Source organism: Procambarus clarkii, chromosome 29 (assembly GCF_040958095.1).
Source record: "Procambarus clarkii isolate CNS0578487 chromosome 29, FALCON_Pclarkii_2.0, whole genome shotgun sequence".
Classification (NCBI taxonomy): domain Eukaryota; kingdom Metazoa; phylum Arthropoda; class Malacostraca; order Decapoda; family Cambaridae; genus Procambarus; species Procambarus clarkii.
In genome coordinates this window covers 2613865-2632087 of record NC_091178.1, presented here as the reverse complement: position 1 = coordinate 2632087, position 18223 = coordinate 2613865, and the positions used below count along the sequence as shown (strand labels likewise).

The 18223-nt window shown below is 44.1% G+C and overlaps 1 protein-coding gene across 4 annotated transcripts in view; it reads right to left on the bottom strand.

The window, feature by feature from the left end:
* LOC123764945 (single Ig IL-1-related receptor) overlaps positions 1 to 18223 on the bottom strand; it is a 46891-nt gene that overhangs the window by 18558 nt on the left and 10110 nt on the right. The window lies entirely within an intron of this gene.

The window sequence follows — 18223 nt, the reverse complement described above, 5'->3', positions numbered from 1 at the left end:
AAGCGGGCATGTGAAGGCATAGACGACGTTGGTTTCCTTCAGGGCGTTATGTTTGGTGTCTGGGGGAGTTCTTCATGAGTAGGTTGGCCGTTTTTTTGTTTTTGTAGTAAATTGTCAATTATATTTTCTGATTTTTGTCTGAAGGGAAAACGTTCCTATCAATTGTAAAACAGTCTAATAGGGGGTACAAGTGTTGTGTTGGTTGACTCTTCAGAGGTTGCATGGCGTTTCATCTTTCTTTTTATGATGTCTTCAACAAAACCGTTAGAGAAGCCATTGTTGACAAAGACCTGCCTTACCCTACAGAGTTCTTCATCGACTTGCTTCCATCCTGAGCTGTGGCTGAGAGGCCGGTCGACGTAAGCATTGACAACACTCCTCTTGTACCTGTCTAGGCAGTCCGCTAGAAAATGTCGTCAACATACCTGCAGTATATGATGGGTTTCAAGTCCATGTCAACTAAGACCCTCTGCTCGATGGTACCCATGTAGAAGTTCACAAACAGGACACCTAGGGGAGAACCCATGGCTCCCCCATCTACTTGCTCATACATGTGCCCATCTAGACTCAAGAAGGGTGACTCTTTAGTACAGGCTTGGAGTAGCTTCCTTATTATGTTTTCTGGTATGTCAAGAGGAGTACACGATAGATCACGATACATTCTATTCGCTATCATCCCAATCGTTTCACTACAGGTACGTTGGTAAACAGTGACTCTACAACCAACGAGGCTCTTATCCCTGCTGCCCGTGCTCTTGGCAGTAAGTCAACAAATTCCTTTGGAGACTTCAGGCTGAAAGCACAATGTACATAAGGAGTCAGCAAGCAGTTGAGTCGCTTAGCCAGTCTGTATGTGGGTGTGGGTATCTGGCTTATGATTGGCCGAAGTGGGTTTCCAAGCTTGTGGGTCTTGACTTTTCCATATGCATAACCATGTTTGTATTCCCCATTAACCTTTGGCAGGTGGAGTCCGGATTTCTTGGCGTTCACAGTTTCTATCAATCTGTTTACCTTCGTTTTCAATTCGACTGTAGTGTCCTTCGTTACCCTTTGGAATTTAGTTTGGTTGGAGAGTATGAGGTTAATTTTTTCCAGATATTCGTCTTTTTTAAGAATAACGTATACTGACGACTTGTCACCTCTCTTGACGACTATCTCCTTGTTCTCATGAAGGCTCTTAGCTGCCGCTTTGAGCTCGGGGGACAGTATGGTGCTTCTGTAGTTACCTCGAGTCTTTCCTCCTTCTGCAATAAGTTCCGCTTGCGAAGTATCTTTAGTGGTAACCTTCCTTTGCGTTTCGAGGTCGAATATGTCATCTAATAGGATCTCCAACTCCACTTTCCGGGCCGTCTCACTTGGTCTGGATATAACGTGACAGTTTATACCCAGATTTAAGAGAGTGATTTGGTCCTCAACCCAGAGATGACTTCATTCAACGACCCATATTAAGATGGCTTCTTAAACCTTGCTGGAATCAACCTCACTGAGGACCAAATCACTCTCTTAAATCTGGGTATAAACTGTCACGTTATGTCCAGACCAAGAGACGGCCCGGAAAGTGGAGTTGGAGATCCTATTGGATGTCATATTCGACCTCGAGACGCAAAAGGTTACCACTAAAGATACCTTGCAAGCGGAACTTATTGCAGAAGGAGGAAAGACTCGAGGTAATTACAGAAGCACCATACTATCCCCCGAGTATACTTTGGTAGAAGTCTTTCTTGTAAACATATGTTGTTGAATATGACCGAAATGGTAAGATTAATGATTCTAACACGAATCTTCTCAATATTTCTTACGTTTTTCTTCACTGTCGGGGGTAATTGAAAAAATTAACTCTCCGAAGTTCATTTTCTCATTTTTTATTTATAGTCTGACGCCTAAAAGCGTTTCGCAAGGACTTCTCACATTTTCAAAGACAGGTTTACACATATCATTTCATGCTTATATTCATTTTGGGTGAAGTGATATGACATAAATGTTTTTGGGTGAGGTGACAAAAGCCAGAACACGAATCAATGGGTATATATTGCATATGAGAACATAAGAATTAAAGTAACTACAGAAGGCCTTTTGGCCCATATTTTCTCTTGCTGCTTCTATGTTCGTTCGGGGTCTTGAAGTGGGTAGAATAGTTATGTGTTAATTGGCTGTTGATTGCTGGTGTTAACTTTTTTATGTGTAGGGCCTCGCTGATGTCGAGTCTCCTGCTATCGCTGTATCTATCGATGATTTCTGTGTTGCTTGTTAAGATTTCTCTGGTGATGGTCTGGTTGTGAACATATAATCTCCTCTCACAACCAGACCATTTAGTAGTATTAGTATTTAGTATAATTAGTAGTATTGTAGAGAGAGAGAGAGATAGAGAGAGAGAGAGAGAGAGAGAGAGAGAGAGAGAGAGAGAGAGAGAGAGAGAGAGAGAGAGAGAGAGAGAGAGAGAGAGAGAGAGAGAGAGAGAGAGAGAGAGAGAGAGAGAGAGAGAGAGAGAGAGAGAGAGAGAGAGAGAGAGAGAGAGAGAGAGAGAGAGAGAGAGAGAGAAACAGACAAGCAGACAGACAGACCTGGGCACCACTGGCTATCCGTTATACCTACAAACAAGCACACACAGACTGGCGTGTCTATGGCAAGAGTCAACAAGCCAGGTGGGAGACAGTGAACACCTGTTGTTGAACGTCTCACCTGTGGACGACGGCCTTATCACCTCCCAGGATGTCCAAGGTTGTTTAAACGACCTTAGCTGGGCCGTTTAATTCTCACCTGGGATGTTGGGGGATCTCTTTAATGACCATAATGTCACTAAGAGATATGCAGTATATTCGTATTAGGTGGTAGTGTGAGCAAGCTTCACCTCCCTCATGTCGTAGCATGAATATCAGAATTAAAGATGCCATATCTAAATAATATTAAACTTTGTTATTTACATTTAGTTTATCGAAAAAATTGAATAAAAGAATATGAATTTATATATATTATATAATATAATATATATAAATTGAATATATCGTAAAAGCATTTTCTAACTTAATTAGCTAGTCTTAATTAGCAGAGCAGCATCTTTATAACATCTGTTCACATTATCTAGGTATACGACCCTTTCAAAGCAGATGATAGCAATTAGAACGAAGCGGCAATACTGGATTAAGTAATAGGTGTTGAAGGAATTACTGTTGGCATGGGGTGTCTTAATTGGGATTAAGACAAAACATTTAAGACTCCTGTCGATCACCAAATCCTTACCACCCTTTTTTTTTATTACATGCTTTTATTGTTTTGCTGTTTCCAGGTTCATCCACTTAAACCAGTCGGTAGAGACGGTCTTTCTTCTTGCAGGGTCGGCGTTTCATCCCTGATGGTCTAAGTGGCTTGGCACCTTTCTTCATATCCGAGCTCCTTGTCCTCATATCCCAGCTCCTTGTCCTCATATTCCAGCTCCTTGTCCTCATATCCCAGCTCCTTGTCCTCATATTCCAGCTCCTTGTCCTCATATGCCTTCCAAGTACTATGAGTCATACTGGCTAAGTGCCTTCTCCTCATAATTACCTTACCTTGATGTTGTTGTTGCTTTAGATTTAGCTACTCAGAACGAAATGTCCATGTAGCACGGGCTAAAGTGAGCCCGTAAAACCTTGCTGTTTACAGGTAGATATTGAGGAGATCGCAGGATGATGGGCAGGTAACAGTAGAACCTGAGTGAGGTACAAACAGTACAAGCTAGCCCTAGGTGAGTTACAGAGAGACAGACAGCGCGAGCCCTAGGTGAGTTACAGAGAGACAGACAGCGCGAGCCCTAGGTGAGTTACAGAGAGACAGACAGCGCGAAGCCCTAGGTGAGTTACAGAGAGACAGACAGCGCGAGCCCTAGGTGAGGTACAGAGAGACAGACAGCGCGAGCCCTAGGTGAGTTACAGAGAGACAGACAGCGCGAGCCCTAGGTGAGTTACAGAGAGACAGACAAGCGCGAGCCCTAGGTGAGGTACAGAGAACCCGAGCAGGGCCCGGGGTGAGGAGAGTTAAGAGTTTTATATTAATAGTTTGAGTGGTGGCTGGTGTGTGTTGTGGTGGACCAGACGGGAATACCCAGTGGCGCCACGCTTGCTGCGGGGATGTGTTGGCTGGCAGTGTTGTCTTGTCTATGTGGTCGTGTCTATGGGTGTGGCTGTATATATATGGCCGCCACTGTGGCTACGTCTATGGCTGTGTTTAAAGACATGGCATTGATAGTGTCTATGGTATTATTAGTTTTATTCCAAAGAAGTCTGGGTGTATCTAGGTGTGTCTGTCTGTCTGTCTGTTTGTCTGTCTGTCTGCCTGTCTGTCTGTCTGTCTGTCTGTCTGTCTGTCTGTCTGTCTGTCTGTCTGTCTGTCTGTCTGTCTGTCTGTCTGTCTGTCTGTCTGTCTGTCTGTCTGTCTGTCTGTCTGTCTGTCTGTCTGTCCGGGGTAGATGATATGGGCTGCTACTCTTTTCGTGTCTGTGAAATGGCTGCTTTCGTCTATATTCACAAGTTCTTTTGCTGTTAGTGTTTACCTTTCTGTGGCTGGGTCTATGTCTGCAACAATGTTTGCAGCGAGTGCTGCTGTGGTTGTCTTTGGTCGCATCTGTGCCCATCCCTGCCCTTGTGTGGCAGTGCACAACAGAAAGTTGTTTTCACATATCCATACATTAAAACATTGATTGTACCCATGATATATATGTGCTTTAGCATACAGTTTAGACCTATTGTCTTATGTATGACCCTGTGTCCTGCGTGACAGTGAATACCAGCATTATCCTCACTTAAATAAGACTTAATTGAAATCTTAAGATTAGGCAAAATTGTAAATAAATTTTGTCATAAAATCGAGAAAAGATGAGGAATGTGTCTGTAAGAAGTGTGTGTGTGTGTGTGTGTGTGTGTGTGTGTGTGTGTGTGTGTGTGTGTGTGTGTGTGTGTGTGTGTGTGTGTGTGTGTGTGTGTGTGTGTGTGTGTGTGTGTGTGTGTGTGTGTGTGTGTGTGTGTGTGTGTGTGTGTGTGTGTGTGTGTGTGTGTGTGTGAGTGTGTGTGTGAATGTGTGTGTGAGTGTGTGTGTTTTTAACATTGCTAAAGAGTTATTACATCATACACATTTTCCTAAGCCTCGGCAAGTTACAGCCACAGCAACAAGCACAGTAGTAACAATAGTAACTACATCAGGTTGGCCACGGACATTCAGCCACCTGCTGAACAATTACCAGAGTGTGGAGGGGCGGATACACATCCCAAGCCACCATCCTTACACCTCGTAGGGTTCACGCTCTCAAACACTAGACCATCGGAGGACGGGGTTATAACCTCGTGTTGTAGAGTTCCAGTGGTGTCTATCTCCGGTACAAAATCGGCTCATTATTCAGAAACCTAAATTAGGAAGTATTCGGATTACTGTACGCCACCTACGGGAGACCAGTGCTCGAGTATGCAGCCCACATCGTGGAACGCTCACCTCAAAAAGCATATAAGGAAATTTAACAAGATATTGAGGTTTGCAATAAGGCTCGCTCTAGAACTGCGAGGAATGAGGGTATGAAGATCGACTGATTTTTTTTTTTTAGTAGTTAGTAACAGTTGATTGATTGACAGTTAAGAGGCGGGCCGAAAGAGCAGAGATCAACCCCCGCAGGCTAACTAGGTGAATACACACACAGGTACCATCTGGGAGGTGAAATCCTGCAAGTCATATAGAGAGAAAGATCTGGGGGTTGATATCACGCCGAACCTGGCTCCAGAAGCCCACATTAAAAGGATATCATCAACGGCATATGCAAGATTGGCCAATGTAAGAACTGCCTCTAGAAACTTGTGTAAGGATTCGTTCAGGACCCTGTATACCACTTATGTCAGACAAATCCTGGAATATGCAGCTCCAGCCAGGAGTCCATACCTAGTTAAACTCAAGACAAAGTTAGAGAAGATTCAGAGGTATGCCACCAGACTGGTCCCGGAACTGAGAGGAATGAGCTACGAGGAAAGGCTAAACCTCACTTCCCTGGAAAAGAGAAGAGTAAGGGGAGACATGATAACCACCTACAAAATTCTCAGAGGAATTGACAGGATGAACAAAAACAAACTATTTAGCACTGGTGGAACACGAACAAGGGAACACAGGTGGAAACTTAGTACCTAAATGAGCCACAGAGACGTTAGATAGAATTTCTTTAGTGTCAGAGTAGTTAACAGATGGAATGCATTAAGCAGTGATGTGGTAGAGGCAGACGCCATACAGTTTGAAATGTAGATTTGACTGAGCTCAATAGGCTCAGGAACCTGTACACTAACTGATTAACCGTCTAGAGGCGGGATCAAAGAGCCAAAGCTCAACCCCCCTTAAGCACAACTAGGTGAGGACAACTAGGAGAGTATACACACACACACACACACACACACACACACACACACACACACACACACACACACCACACACACACACACACACACACCAGATAAACTGTTTAACACGGGTGGTACGCGAACAAGGGGACACAGGTGGAAACTGAGTACCCACAAGAGCCACAGGGACGTTAGAAGGAACTTTTTCAGTGTCAGAATAGTTAACAGATGGAATGCATTAGGCAGTGATGTGGTGGAGACTGACTCCATACACAGTTTCAAATGTAGATATGATAGAGCCCAGTAGGCTCAGGAATCTGTACACCAGTTGATTGACAGTTGAGAGGCGGGACCAAAAAGCCAGAGCTCAACCCCCACAAGCACAATTAGGTGAGTACAATTAAGTAAGTACACACAGGAGGCATCGCAGTTGGATGGACAGCGCTTGGGGTCCGTAGTCCTAATGTCTCGGGTTCAATTCCCGGCGGAGTTTCTGAGTGTCATATGACAAGGAGAGCTGGGAAGACGGGACACGACGAGTATCCCGTCTTCCCAGTAGTTTTTAACGTAGTTTGTATCCTGTAACTACACTTAGGTAATTACAGACACTCAGACCACACCTCCCTGGAAACACAAACCGAAACTGTCTCTATTTTACGCTTATTACAACTTGTAATAAAGTTGTTACATCTTGGCTTAACGTGTTTATGACGTATTAGAACGTTGTTACAACTTGCTATATTGGTTGTTATAGCTGGTTAGGAGGTGTTAAAACTTGTTCGAACGTTGTACCAACGTCGTAGTTTCGGTGTGTGTTTGGCGGGCTGTCATCACAGGCGTCGTCACAGAGTCACCTTGGAACTTGCCGCCAATGTCATCCTCGTCCCAAGAAACTAGGTGTGATGTCAGTGAGGACCCAGCAGGATGGCTCGACCCGGGCTACTTCCTTCCCGACTTTTGTCTTCTGATGTCATCCCCATTTACTCACACATACACACACTTATAGTGGGACCGGCCGGCCGAGCGGACAGCACGCTGGACACGTGATCCTGTGGTCCCGGGTTCAATCCTGGGCGCCGGTGAGAAACAATGGGCAGAGTTTCTTTCACCCACACACACACACACACACACACACACACACACACACACACACACACACACACACACACACACCCGAAGCGGGACCAAAGAGCCCAAAGCTCCAACCCCGCAAGCACAATAGGTGAGTACATGATGGGCGCTGGTGGCTGAGTGGACAGAACGCTGGATACGTAGCCCTGTGGTCCGGGGGTCCGATTTCCGGCGCCTGCGGAAACAGATGGGGAGAGCTTCGTTCAACCTGATATCCCTGTTACCTAGCAGTAAATAGGCACCTGGGAGTTAGACAGCTGTTTACGGGTTGCTTCTTGGGTGTGTGTGTGTGTGTGGGGAAAAAATGAGTTAGTTACAGTAGATTGAGTGACAGTTGATGAGGCGGGCCGAGGAGAGCAGAGCTCAACCCCCGCAAGCACAACTAGGTGAATACAAATGGAGCCTAACACGACCCAGCGAGCACACCTAGGCAAGGACACACACACACTCCCGTTTTCTGATGTTGACTGAAATCACAAATTAGGAAAACACAAGTTGCTGGCGGCTGAAACAAATTAATTAAACGACATTGTCAAACAAAATTGCGTAGAAAAGCTAGAAGTTGTGAACATTGGAACTTGCAACATGCAATACAGAACGTTCAGAATATGCAGGGGAGGGGGGGGGGAGTTTTTTAAAATAAAATAGTAACTAGTTCAGAAATTTATGCATTTGAGACAATAGCCTTCCTGTACAATGATAGCAGCAGACATGGACAGCCAATGAGGCATGGTGTAGCGTCAAGGGACAGGCATCATACAAAATCGCGTGAATTCAGTGTTGATCTGCAGTAATTATTGATGTTAGAGAGATACTTAGAGGAGAACTCGATTATGGTATGGCTAAGTGGAACTTATTATTGTATTTAATTAACATGGGTAAATGCGCATTTCTGCTATTTGCTTAAACAACATGAAGGGTTACAGGAGTGTATCAAGAGCTGGTTATGTGGTACTAAAGTCTCCATCGTCCAGGATAGTCAGTCATGACGGAGCATGTAATCAATGAGCCAACACTGGCAAGTTTTGGATGGATTATGAGGCCATGTTCAAGAGGGCGAGAGTGCATGAAGCAATCAGAGAGCTCCAAATACCTCACACCGGCAGCTCTGACGAATGGACATTCAATAACATAATTAACGGGGTGAGAATAGCTTGAGCTACCTCATCCCTTTGTGTGTATTTTTACCTCAATAAACTTATTTCAATTTCAATAACATAATTTTCGAGATCATGTCTCAGGTCGTGCTTGTAGAGTTTACACGTGAGTACTCAGGATGAGTACTTACACGTGAAGTACTCAGGATGAGTACTTACACGTTACACTCAGGATGAGTACTTACACGTGAAGTACTCAGGATGAGTACTTCATACGTACCCATCACACAATTCACACAACAGCTGTAGAATGTCTTCATGTTTTCCTGTTAGGGAAAAGCGAGAGATGTATTACGATTCCCGGTGTATTTTGTATTGACATCAATAGTACACGCTCTAGAGCTTGAGTTGTGTGGGTCAGTAGGCTGTTGTGGTGGCCTTAACAACTCTCCCGCGTGACAACAGGCCTAACCAATGTTTTGACGCTTCACGCTCGATAAGGTCAAGCGGCTCGGACAGCTTAATCCAGGAGGCACCGGCCTTATCTGGCTGGAGCTGACTACCAGAGACCAATACGCGTGCGCACGCTCACAGATACACTCATATATGGTATACCGTTGTCAAGACAGGAAACTGGTTATCTGGTTGTCCGCGCGATCACCCATTCAGTTACTGGCCAGGCCCTACACAGTCCTTTACCTGAGTGACAGTGACGAGTTAATCATGCATTAACGTGTATCTTAATCTTGGGATGTCCATTTATTTTGATTTGCCGTTGTTCAGAGACTACATACACACTGTATGTAGTTCCGTCAACATATCTGAACACCTGCAGCCTATACTGTCCGTATTTATATACGGACAGTATAGGCTGCAGTATAATTTATAACGTAAATTATACAGTATAATTTATAACGTAATTACTCAACTCTAGAGTGCATCGTAACAAGACGTGAATAATTCATATTTGCTTCTTTGCACGGTTGACCTTTCCTGATGAGAGGTTACATTAATAATTGATGCCAGGTTACATTAATAATTTATGTGTATGGTAGAGCTAAGAGCCAAAAGAGAAGAGATAACCAGGAAAATAAGATGCTATATCGTAGAAGGAATAATGAAGAAATAAGGGAGTTCCTTGAGATAATTCTACGGGAAGTAGAACTAAGGGACAAATCAGTACAGGATACGATAGAATACATGAAACAGAAATGTTTGTTGAGGAACGTACCGCCTTTTACCCTCCAAAGAGGTAGGAGAGTAAGGGAGTAGATTACCCGTCCATGGTTTAACGGAAAATGAAAGAAAGACAATGTCCTAAGTTGAAGAAAATAGAAAAAGTACTTGAAAACAATGCAACAGTGAATAGGAAAAGGAGCAGGAAAACAAGAAACAATATTTGTGCGCATAAAAGGCGAAACAAAGAAAATATACATAAACGGCATAATCTAAAGTTGAGGATCAACCGGGACACTTGGCGGAACACTTGACAAGTCAACAGGTTGACAGGTTTACCAAAAGGAGTTGACAGCTAACACCGAATGATAGAGATATATGTGAAGAACTAAACAAGACTATAAGAGGTCTTTAGAGCTTCGTTGGAACAACTACCTGAGAACTACCTCTAAATGTGTGTAAACTATTAATGTACAAAACCGGCATTTGGGAATAAAATATTTAACTTCATTCAATTCATTCAAAGTTCCTTCTGCGCTGGAACTGAGATCAATATAAGAGTGTCCTGTAGCGTAGTAGTCAGCGTAGTTGACTCACAAGCGAAATGTCCCGGGTTCGATTTCGCGATAGGACAGAGACAGTCTGGGCACGTTTCAGTTTAACCTGATGCCTCTGTTCACCTAACAGTAAATGAGTCAAGCAAATGGACTTGGATATTCCTAACAGGCATCCTTGTCATGCCATGTAAACAAAAAGATCAGCTAAGGGGACGTGACGAGACAAAAATTAAGGGACTTGTCATGGTCTCTCCTTCAGTCCTAAAGGAAACAGCGGAAATATTGTTCAAACCCCTTACAATGATCTGCAATGTATCACTGCTGACGGGATTGGTACTAAATAGCTTTAAGGAACCACAGGTCATACCAAAACACATACACACAAAAGGGAACAGACAGGAATCACTCAATTACAGACTAGTGTCCTTAACAACCATAGCATCTAAACTTATAGATAGAAATAATGAGGAAAAGGAGGGAGCATCTAGAGAAAATGAACCAATAAGTCCGATCATTCTTAGAAAGAATGTCATGGGAAATAGAACTGAGAGAAAAAACAACAAAAGACGCGATGAACTGTTTAACTAGCAAATGCAAAGAAGCAGAAGCAAGAATTATAACGTCCCTAAGAGATAAAGGAACCATTACAAAAAAATACCCATGTTTTAGAGCTAACTTGTCAATATGAAAACGCTTATAAGTAAAAAGAAGCAAAATATCATACGAAAAATAGAGGAAGCAGATAATATATATAGAAAAGAAAGATGATTTCACATGAATTCGGAGAGCAGCAGAGAAGCAGTATAAGAACGACATAGCATCCAGGGCCAAGGATCAGACTGAACTACAATATAGCTACGTGAAATGGAAGATGTCGGTAATCAGAAAGTGATCAAGCTACGTGGAAGAAAATTCGGCCTAATAGAAAAAGATAAGGAAGTGTGCAAAGAACTCAGTGAAGGCTTATCTGGAAGTTTTGAAGATGGAACTAAAGCTGTCCTCCCTCATCAACGATTTCACGTGGAACAGTTACTACCAGAGAACAAAAGGGAGGAAATAGAAGTGACGTCAGAAGAAGAAATGTGGAGAAAAGAGGAGCTGAATGTGACGAGAGTCCGGGCCCACAAAAGATCTCTCCGTGGATCCTAAAAAGAGTCAGCTTCGTCATTCTCTGGACTCGTTATAACATTTGAATTAAGGAAAGGAAAATCCTGCTTGGCCACTTTATTAGAGTTCTACGGCGAGATGTTAACACTCAAACAGACAAGAGAGGCCTGGACGGACTGCCTTTTCCTGGACTGCCAGGAAGCTTCTGACGATGTTCTTCATAAGCGACTTCAATGCAAATTAGAATCTAGTCTGGTGTATAGCTGAAGAGTATTTAAGTGGGATGAACGAATATCTTTCAGGAAGATGGCAAAATTAACAGTAACAGGATAAATATCTGAATGGGCAGAGATAATGAGTGGATACTTAATAACATTTTGTAAATATCAAAACGTTGTGGATTCCTTCTCTCATTGGCCTACAGGAACATAACAAAGTTGACGCCCTTGCTAAGCTTGCAGTAAATAAAGACAGTGTTGAACGGAATCTTGAGTTATCAAATAAGGTTTAAGGTTGGTATAAGGTCCATCCGGTTCCTATAATGTATGCAAACGATCAAACAGATGAAGTAAGCTAATTCATATGTAATGTTTGTTGACGACGCTAAATTAATGAGAAGAATCGGAACAGAGGACGACTGTAATACATTGCAAGATGACCTGGACGATCTCCAGAGATGGAGTAAGAAATTACTACTAGACAAATCCTGACAAATGCATAGCAATAGAGATTGAAGTTGGACCAAAGTGGCCTCAAATACAATACAGGATGAAGAGAAGGCGCCTTCACACTTTCAACAAGAGAAAGACATTGGAGAGGACATAAGACCTAACACCAGAGGCACTCACCAGCAGAATAACGAGGGCAGCATATGGTTACCTTGAGGTTACCTTGAGGTGCTTCCGGGCTTAGTGTCCCCGCGGCCCGGTCGTCGACCAGGCCTCCTGGTTGCTGGACTGATCAACCAGGCTGTTAGACGTGGCTGCTCGCAGCCTGACGTATGAGTCACAGCCTGGTTGATCAGGTATCCTTTGGAGGTGCTTATCCAGTTCTCTCTTGAACACTGTGAGGGGTCGGCCAGTTATGCCCCTTATGTGTAGTGGAAGCGTATTGAACAGTCTCGGGCCTCTGATGTTGATAGAGTTCTCTCTCAGAGTACCTGTTGCACCTCTGCTTTTCAACGGGGGTATTCTGCACATCCTGCCATGCCTCCTGGTCTCATGGGATGTTATTTCTGTGTGCAGGTTTGGGACCAGCCCCTCAATTATTTTCCACGTGTAAATTATTATGTATCTCTCCCGCCTGCGCTCAAGGGAGTACAGATTTAGGCTCTTTAGTCGGTCCCAGTAATTTAGATGTTTTACTGAGTGGATTCTAGCAGTAAAGGATCTCTGCACGCTCTCCAGGTCGGCAATTTCTCCAGCTTTGAAAGGGGCTGTCATTGTGCAGCAGTACTCCACTCTAGAGAGCACAAGCGTTTTGAAAAGTATCATCATCGGTATAGCATCTCTAGTGTGAAAAGTTTCTTGTTATCCAACCTGTCATTTTCTTGCAGTTGTGACGGCTACTTTATTGTGTTCTTAAAGGTAAGGTCTTCCGACATGAGTACACCCAGATCCTTTACATTGCCTTTTCGTTCTATGTTATGATTTGCCTGAGTTTTGTACGTGGTTTCTGTTTCAGAACACATTGGGTTCTGTTAGTCAGGAAATTGTAGATCCATCTGCCTATTTTCCCGGTAATTCCTTTTGAACGCATTTTATGTGCAATAACACCATAGTCACATTTATCAAAAGCTTTTGCGAAATCTGTGTAAATTACATCAGCGTTTTGTTGTCTTCCATAGCATCTAATGCCATATCATAGTGGTCCAGCAACTGCGACAGGCAAGAGCGCCTGTTCTGAAACCATGTTGTCCGGGGTTATGGAGATGCTGTGATTCCATGTATTTTGTGATCTTACTTCTTAGCACTCTCTCAAAATTTTTTATGATGTGCGATGTTAGTGCTATCGGTCTGTAATTTTTTGCTTCTGCCTTATTTCCTCCTTTATGGAGTGGTGCTATCTCTGCTGTTTTTAGTATGTCAGGGATAACGCCAGTATCTAGGCTTTGTCTCCTCAGAATGTGAAGGGTAAGGTAAGGTATACTAGTAGGGTAAGGTATACTGGAATGTGATGGTAAGGTAAGGTATACTGGTAAGCGTCCGGTCAGCCTTCAGCAACTTGGACAAAGAACCCTTCCAAGCGCTGAAAACGTCGTTTGTGAGACATTTCCTTGAGTATGCTGCACCGGCATGGAATCTATAATCTATCTGGAGAAACACAAACCAAACCAGAAAAAGGACCAACGATGTGCAATAAGGTTCGTTCCTGAGTTAAGAGAACTGAGCTATAAGGAAAATCAGGGAACTGGACATTACTACACTGGAAGAAATAAAGAATAGGGCAGACACGATAACGACATGCAGGATACTAAGGGAAACTTGATAAGAGTAGATATAGGAAACAATGTTCAAAGTGAGGAACAGTACAACGAGAGGATAATTACAAACTGGAAACACAGACGAGTCAGAGATGTCAGAAGGTCTTTTTCAGTCTGAGGGTCGTACATGAGAGGAATGAACTAGATGAAAAAGTTGTCGGAGCCATTTCGAAACTGTTTTAAATATAAAGTTAATCAGAAAAAAGCATGGGGAAAGGGGGGGGGGGGGAGAGAGAATCACTGCATAGAACTGCTGGTGCTCGAAAGGCGGGGCTTAAGAGCAGATGCTCAACCCCTGCAAGCTCAAGTAGGTGACCATAACTAGGCGAGTACACACCCCCCCACGCTAATTCACATGTCCACATGCAGACCATGATGTAGGCGGGCCAAATGCACGCACCCTTACGTACTATAGTCGACGTGCAGACCATGATGTAGGCGGGCCAAATGCACGCACCCTTACGTACTATAGTCGACGTGCAGACCATGATGTAGGCGGGCCAAATGCACGCACCCTTACGTACTACAGTCGACGTGCAGACCATGATGTAGGCGGGCCAAATGCACGCACCCTTACGTACTACAGTCGACGTACAGACCATGATGTAGGCGGGCCAAATGCACGCACCCTTACGTACTACAGTCGACGTACAGACCATGATGTAGGCGGGCCAAATGCACGCACCCTTACGTACTATAGTCGACGCGCAGACCACGATGTAGGCGGGCCAAATGCACGCACCCTTACGTACTACAGTCGACGTACAGACCCTGATGTAGGCGGGCCAAATGCACGCACCCTTACGTACTACAGTCGACGTACAGACCCTGATGTAGGCGGGCCAAATGCACGCACCCTTACGTACTATAGTCGACGTACATCATCATCACAAAAACAAGGTGACACAATTCCGGTGTACACAGAATCTGACTAATGTCCGGTGACGCTCCTCCCTCGTCCGACGTATTCCGTTGCGGCCTCTGAGGCGGCTCCCGCTTGCGGCCTCTCAGGCAGCTCCCGCTTGCGGTGTCTCTCAGGCGGCTCCCGCTTGCGGCCCCTCTCAGGCAGCTCCCACTTGCGGCCTCTCAGGCGGCTCCCGCTTGCGGCCCCTTTCAGGCGGCTCTCGCTTGTGGCCTATCAGGTGGCTCCCGCTTGCGGCCCCTCTCAGGCGGCTCTCGCTTGTGGCCTATCAGGTGGCTCCCGCTTGCGGCCCCTCTCAGGCAGCTCCCACTTGCGGCCTCTTTCAGGCAGCTCCCGCTTGCTCATATCTGCCTACAGCTCCCAGAAGGGACCTCTTGAACGTACACTATAATATCAACAATTTTTACCTCTAAAAAAATGGAGTGGATGTTCCTCTCATGACAATAACAACGTGCTATAACTGCCCCTAGTGTAGTAGAGTATGATTTAGAGTGTCCTCGCTCTAGTACACTATGATGCACATAGATCCGCTGTAGTACAGTATGCTGCACATGGATCCGCTGTAGTACAGTATGATGCACATGGATCCGTTGTATTACAGTATGATGCACCTGGATCCGCTGTAGTACAGCATGATTCAGAGTGATGGGATGCCTCGGCTAAAGTGTTGCATGTGGCTCCATCCCCTTTCGACAGAATAAATTGTAAATTTTTTAAATTGCTTCAGTGAGATGGATTCTCCATTTAGCAGTATATTCTGCTGCAATATAACCTGTGGCAGCTTCCCTATGTAGCAGTATATTTAGAGTGTAATGTAGTTATCTCAGGGTAGCTTCGGCATGTGGAAGTATATTTTCCTTGAGTATAACCTACGGTCAGAAAATGTTTTGGAGTAAGGCGGTGGTTTGGAACCAACGTCCCAGACTCCGGACCCGGGATCGACTCCACCGCACTCCTCCCAAGACTTTCTGATAGATATACCCCAGTTCACTGTGTATAGCCTACGGTATGTTCCATAGATATTGCGGCAGTATAACGCTAGGACAATATAGCTATCTTATCTTGAGGTTATCTTGAGATGATTTCGGGGCTTAGCGTCCCCGCGGCACGGTCCTCGACCAGATCTCCTTTTTTTTTACAACCCGTAGCAGCTGTCTAACTCCCAGGTACCTATTTACTGCTAGGTGATAACGAGTATCAGGATGAAAGAAGCTCTGCCCATTTGTTTCTGCCTCTGCCGGGGATCGAACCCGGAACCTCAGGACTACGAATCCCGAGCGCTGTCCACTCAGCTGTCAGAGCCTCTTCAGTGAGTAACTTGCAAGTACACCGTTCCACCGGGAGTCTTGATATCAATATTGATAAACATTAACAAACATCAACACTAAAACTATTCTCTCAAAAACAGAAGCACACTAACAACTATTTTCTAGCTGAAAACATTCTGATACTTCGTAACACTTATATAGATTAGGAAGCAAATTTTGTTTAGAAACCTCTATTGGGGTATTTAAAGTCAGTAAACTTTTCGGGAAACTCATTATTTAACACACAAGGACATCACAATAGCGTGATACATCTTTGCAAAAATAATTGCAGCCCTTTTTTGTGTGGACTAGCATAAAATTCAGGTATGTGTTGCTGGGATTTATAGGATGGTGAGAAGGAATTATTACTCTCTGTAAGTTGCCTTTCAAAATGCTGTATTTTTATCTCAAAGTCACGAATACAGCCAGTTTATTGCATCGTTGCCTCTTTGTACTCACTTCATACAAGAGTTCTGTGATTCATCGTGAGAGCTTCATCTCGAACCCATTCATTATTTTCCAGTTTATGCACATTTTCTTCATGTTTATAAATATTGTATCGTGCAGCTTGTTGAAAGGATGTAGTTCAACTCTGGAAGTTGACCCTGGAACATGTGTGTGATAATGTAGCACCTTGAGTCATGCTCTGGTCACCAAATCACACATGTTGGCATTTCCTCTACTTCAACAAAAAGTTCAAGTTTTCTACTTTTGTGCCATCCGACGCTCTTCATTAAATGACCGTTTCTTATGCAGGCGATGAGTCATAATAACGTGGCTGAAGTATGTTGACCAGACCACACACTAGAAGGTGAAGGGACGACGACGTTTCGGTCCGTCCTGGACCATTCTCAAGTCGAATATGGCCGTTTCTTTGCTAACAATATTAGGTTTCAAGTACACTGAACATTGCTTCTCATAACTGTTAAGCTCCAACAGCCTCGAATAGCTAGGCATGGCAGTGCCCGCTAACAACCCAGTGCCCACGCAAACTGCCCGCTGGAGTTCAGAGCCCTGACGTTCACAGACGTCTAATTCGCGTCTAAAACTTTTCCGGTGGTCTGCTTAGAACCATAATGTACTTACTGGACAGATATTTAGAAACGTTCTTTATTGTACCGGACTTTTAAAGCACCGTCTTTGGAATGGACACAACAGACACAAAATAAGTTGACCAGACCACACACTAGAAAGTGAAGGGACGACGACGTTTCAGTCCGTCCTGGACCATTCTCAAGCCGACTTGAGAATGGTCCAAGACGGACCGAAACGTCGTCGTCCCTTCACTTTCTAGTGTGTGGTCTGGTCAACATACTTCAGCCACGTTATTGTGACACAAAATAAACTAATTTGCAAATTCGTAAATTGTACTTTCAGCTGAAATGGTTAGTTGGGTGCCCAAAAATGCGGTTGAGGAAGAAAGTGACCCGAAGCGGTATATAAAAGGATGGTGGGCCGCATATTTGTCCCTCCCTTGACTTACTTCATTCCCCTCCCTTACGGGTTATTCATGCCCGTGCCACCTCTTGGGTGGCTTAATCTTCATCTCTCAATCAATCTACTCATTCCCTCCGCTTCACTATGAGATCAGTGTTAGATAAGCTACCTCTCACAGCCATGTGAACCAGCATAATGGAAATTACAGAAAGCCTATTGTCCCATATGGAGCAATAGGGACAATAGGCCTTGTCCCTATTGGTAAAGACAATACATAGAATGGATATGAATATTCATTCATATCCATCACAACTCATTCATATACGTATGTCTAACCTGCACTTGAAACTATCCAGCGATAACACATCTACTGTGTTACCACTTTATTCAACCCGAACCCTTACCTTATTTCTTGGTTGTCCTTGGTAAGGAAATCCACTTATTTCTATGAGAAATACTCAGGTCGTGACTATAACGTGATACATGGATCATTTTCTCCACTTTGATTACAAGAAATAAAAATTCCTCCGTTTTTCACATCACCGTTGAGAGATGTGGCGAGGCTCCCTCGCACATCACAACCGAGAGAAGCCAAAACGCTGCGAATCGCATATCATGAATCTGGTCATTATAAATTGAGTTTACGTTGTCGGGGACAGGAAGCCC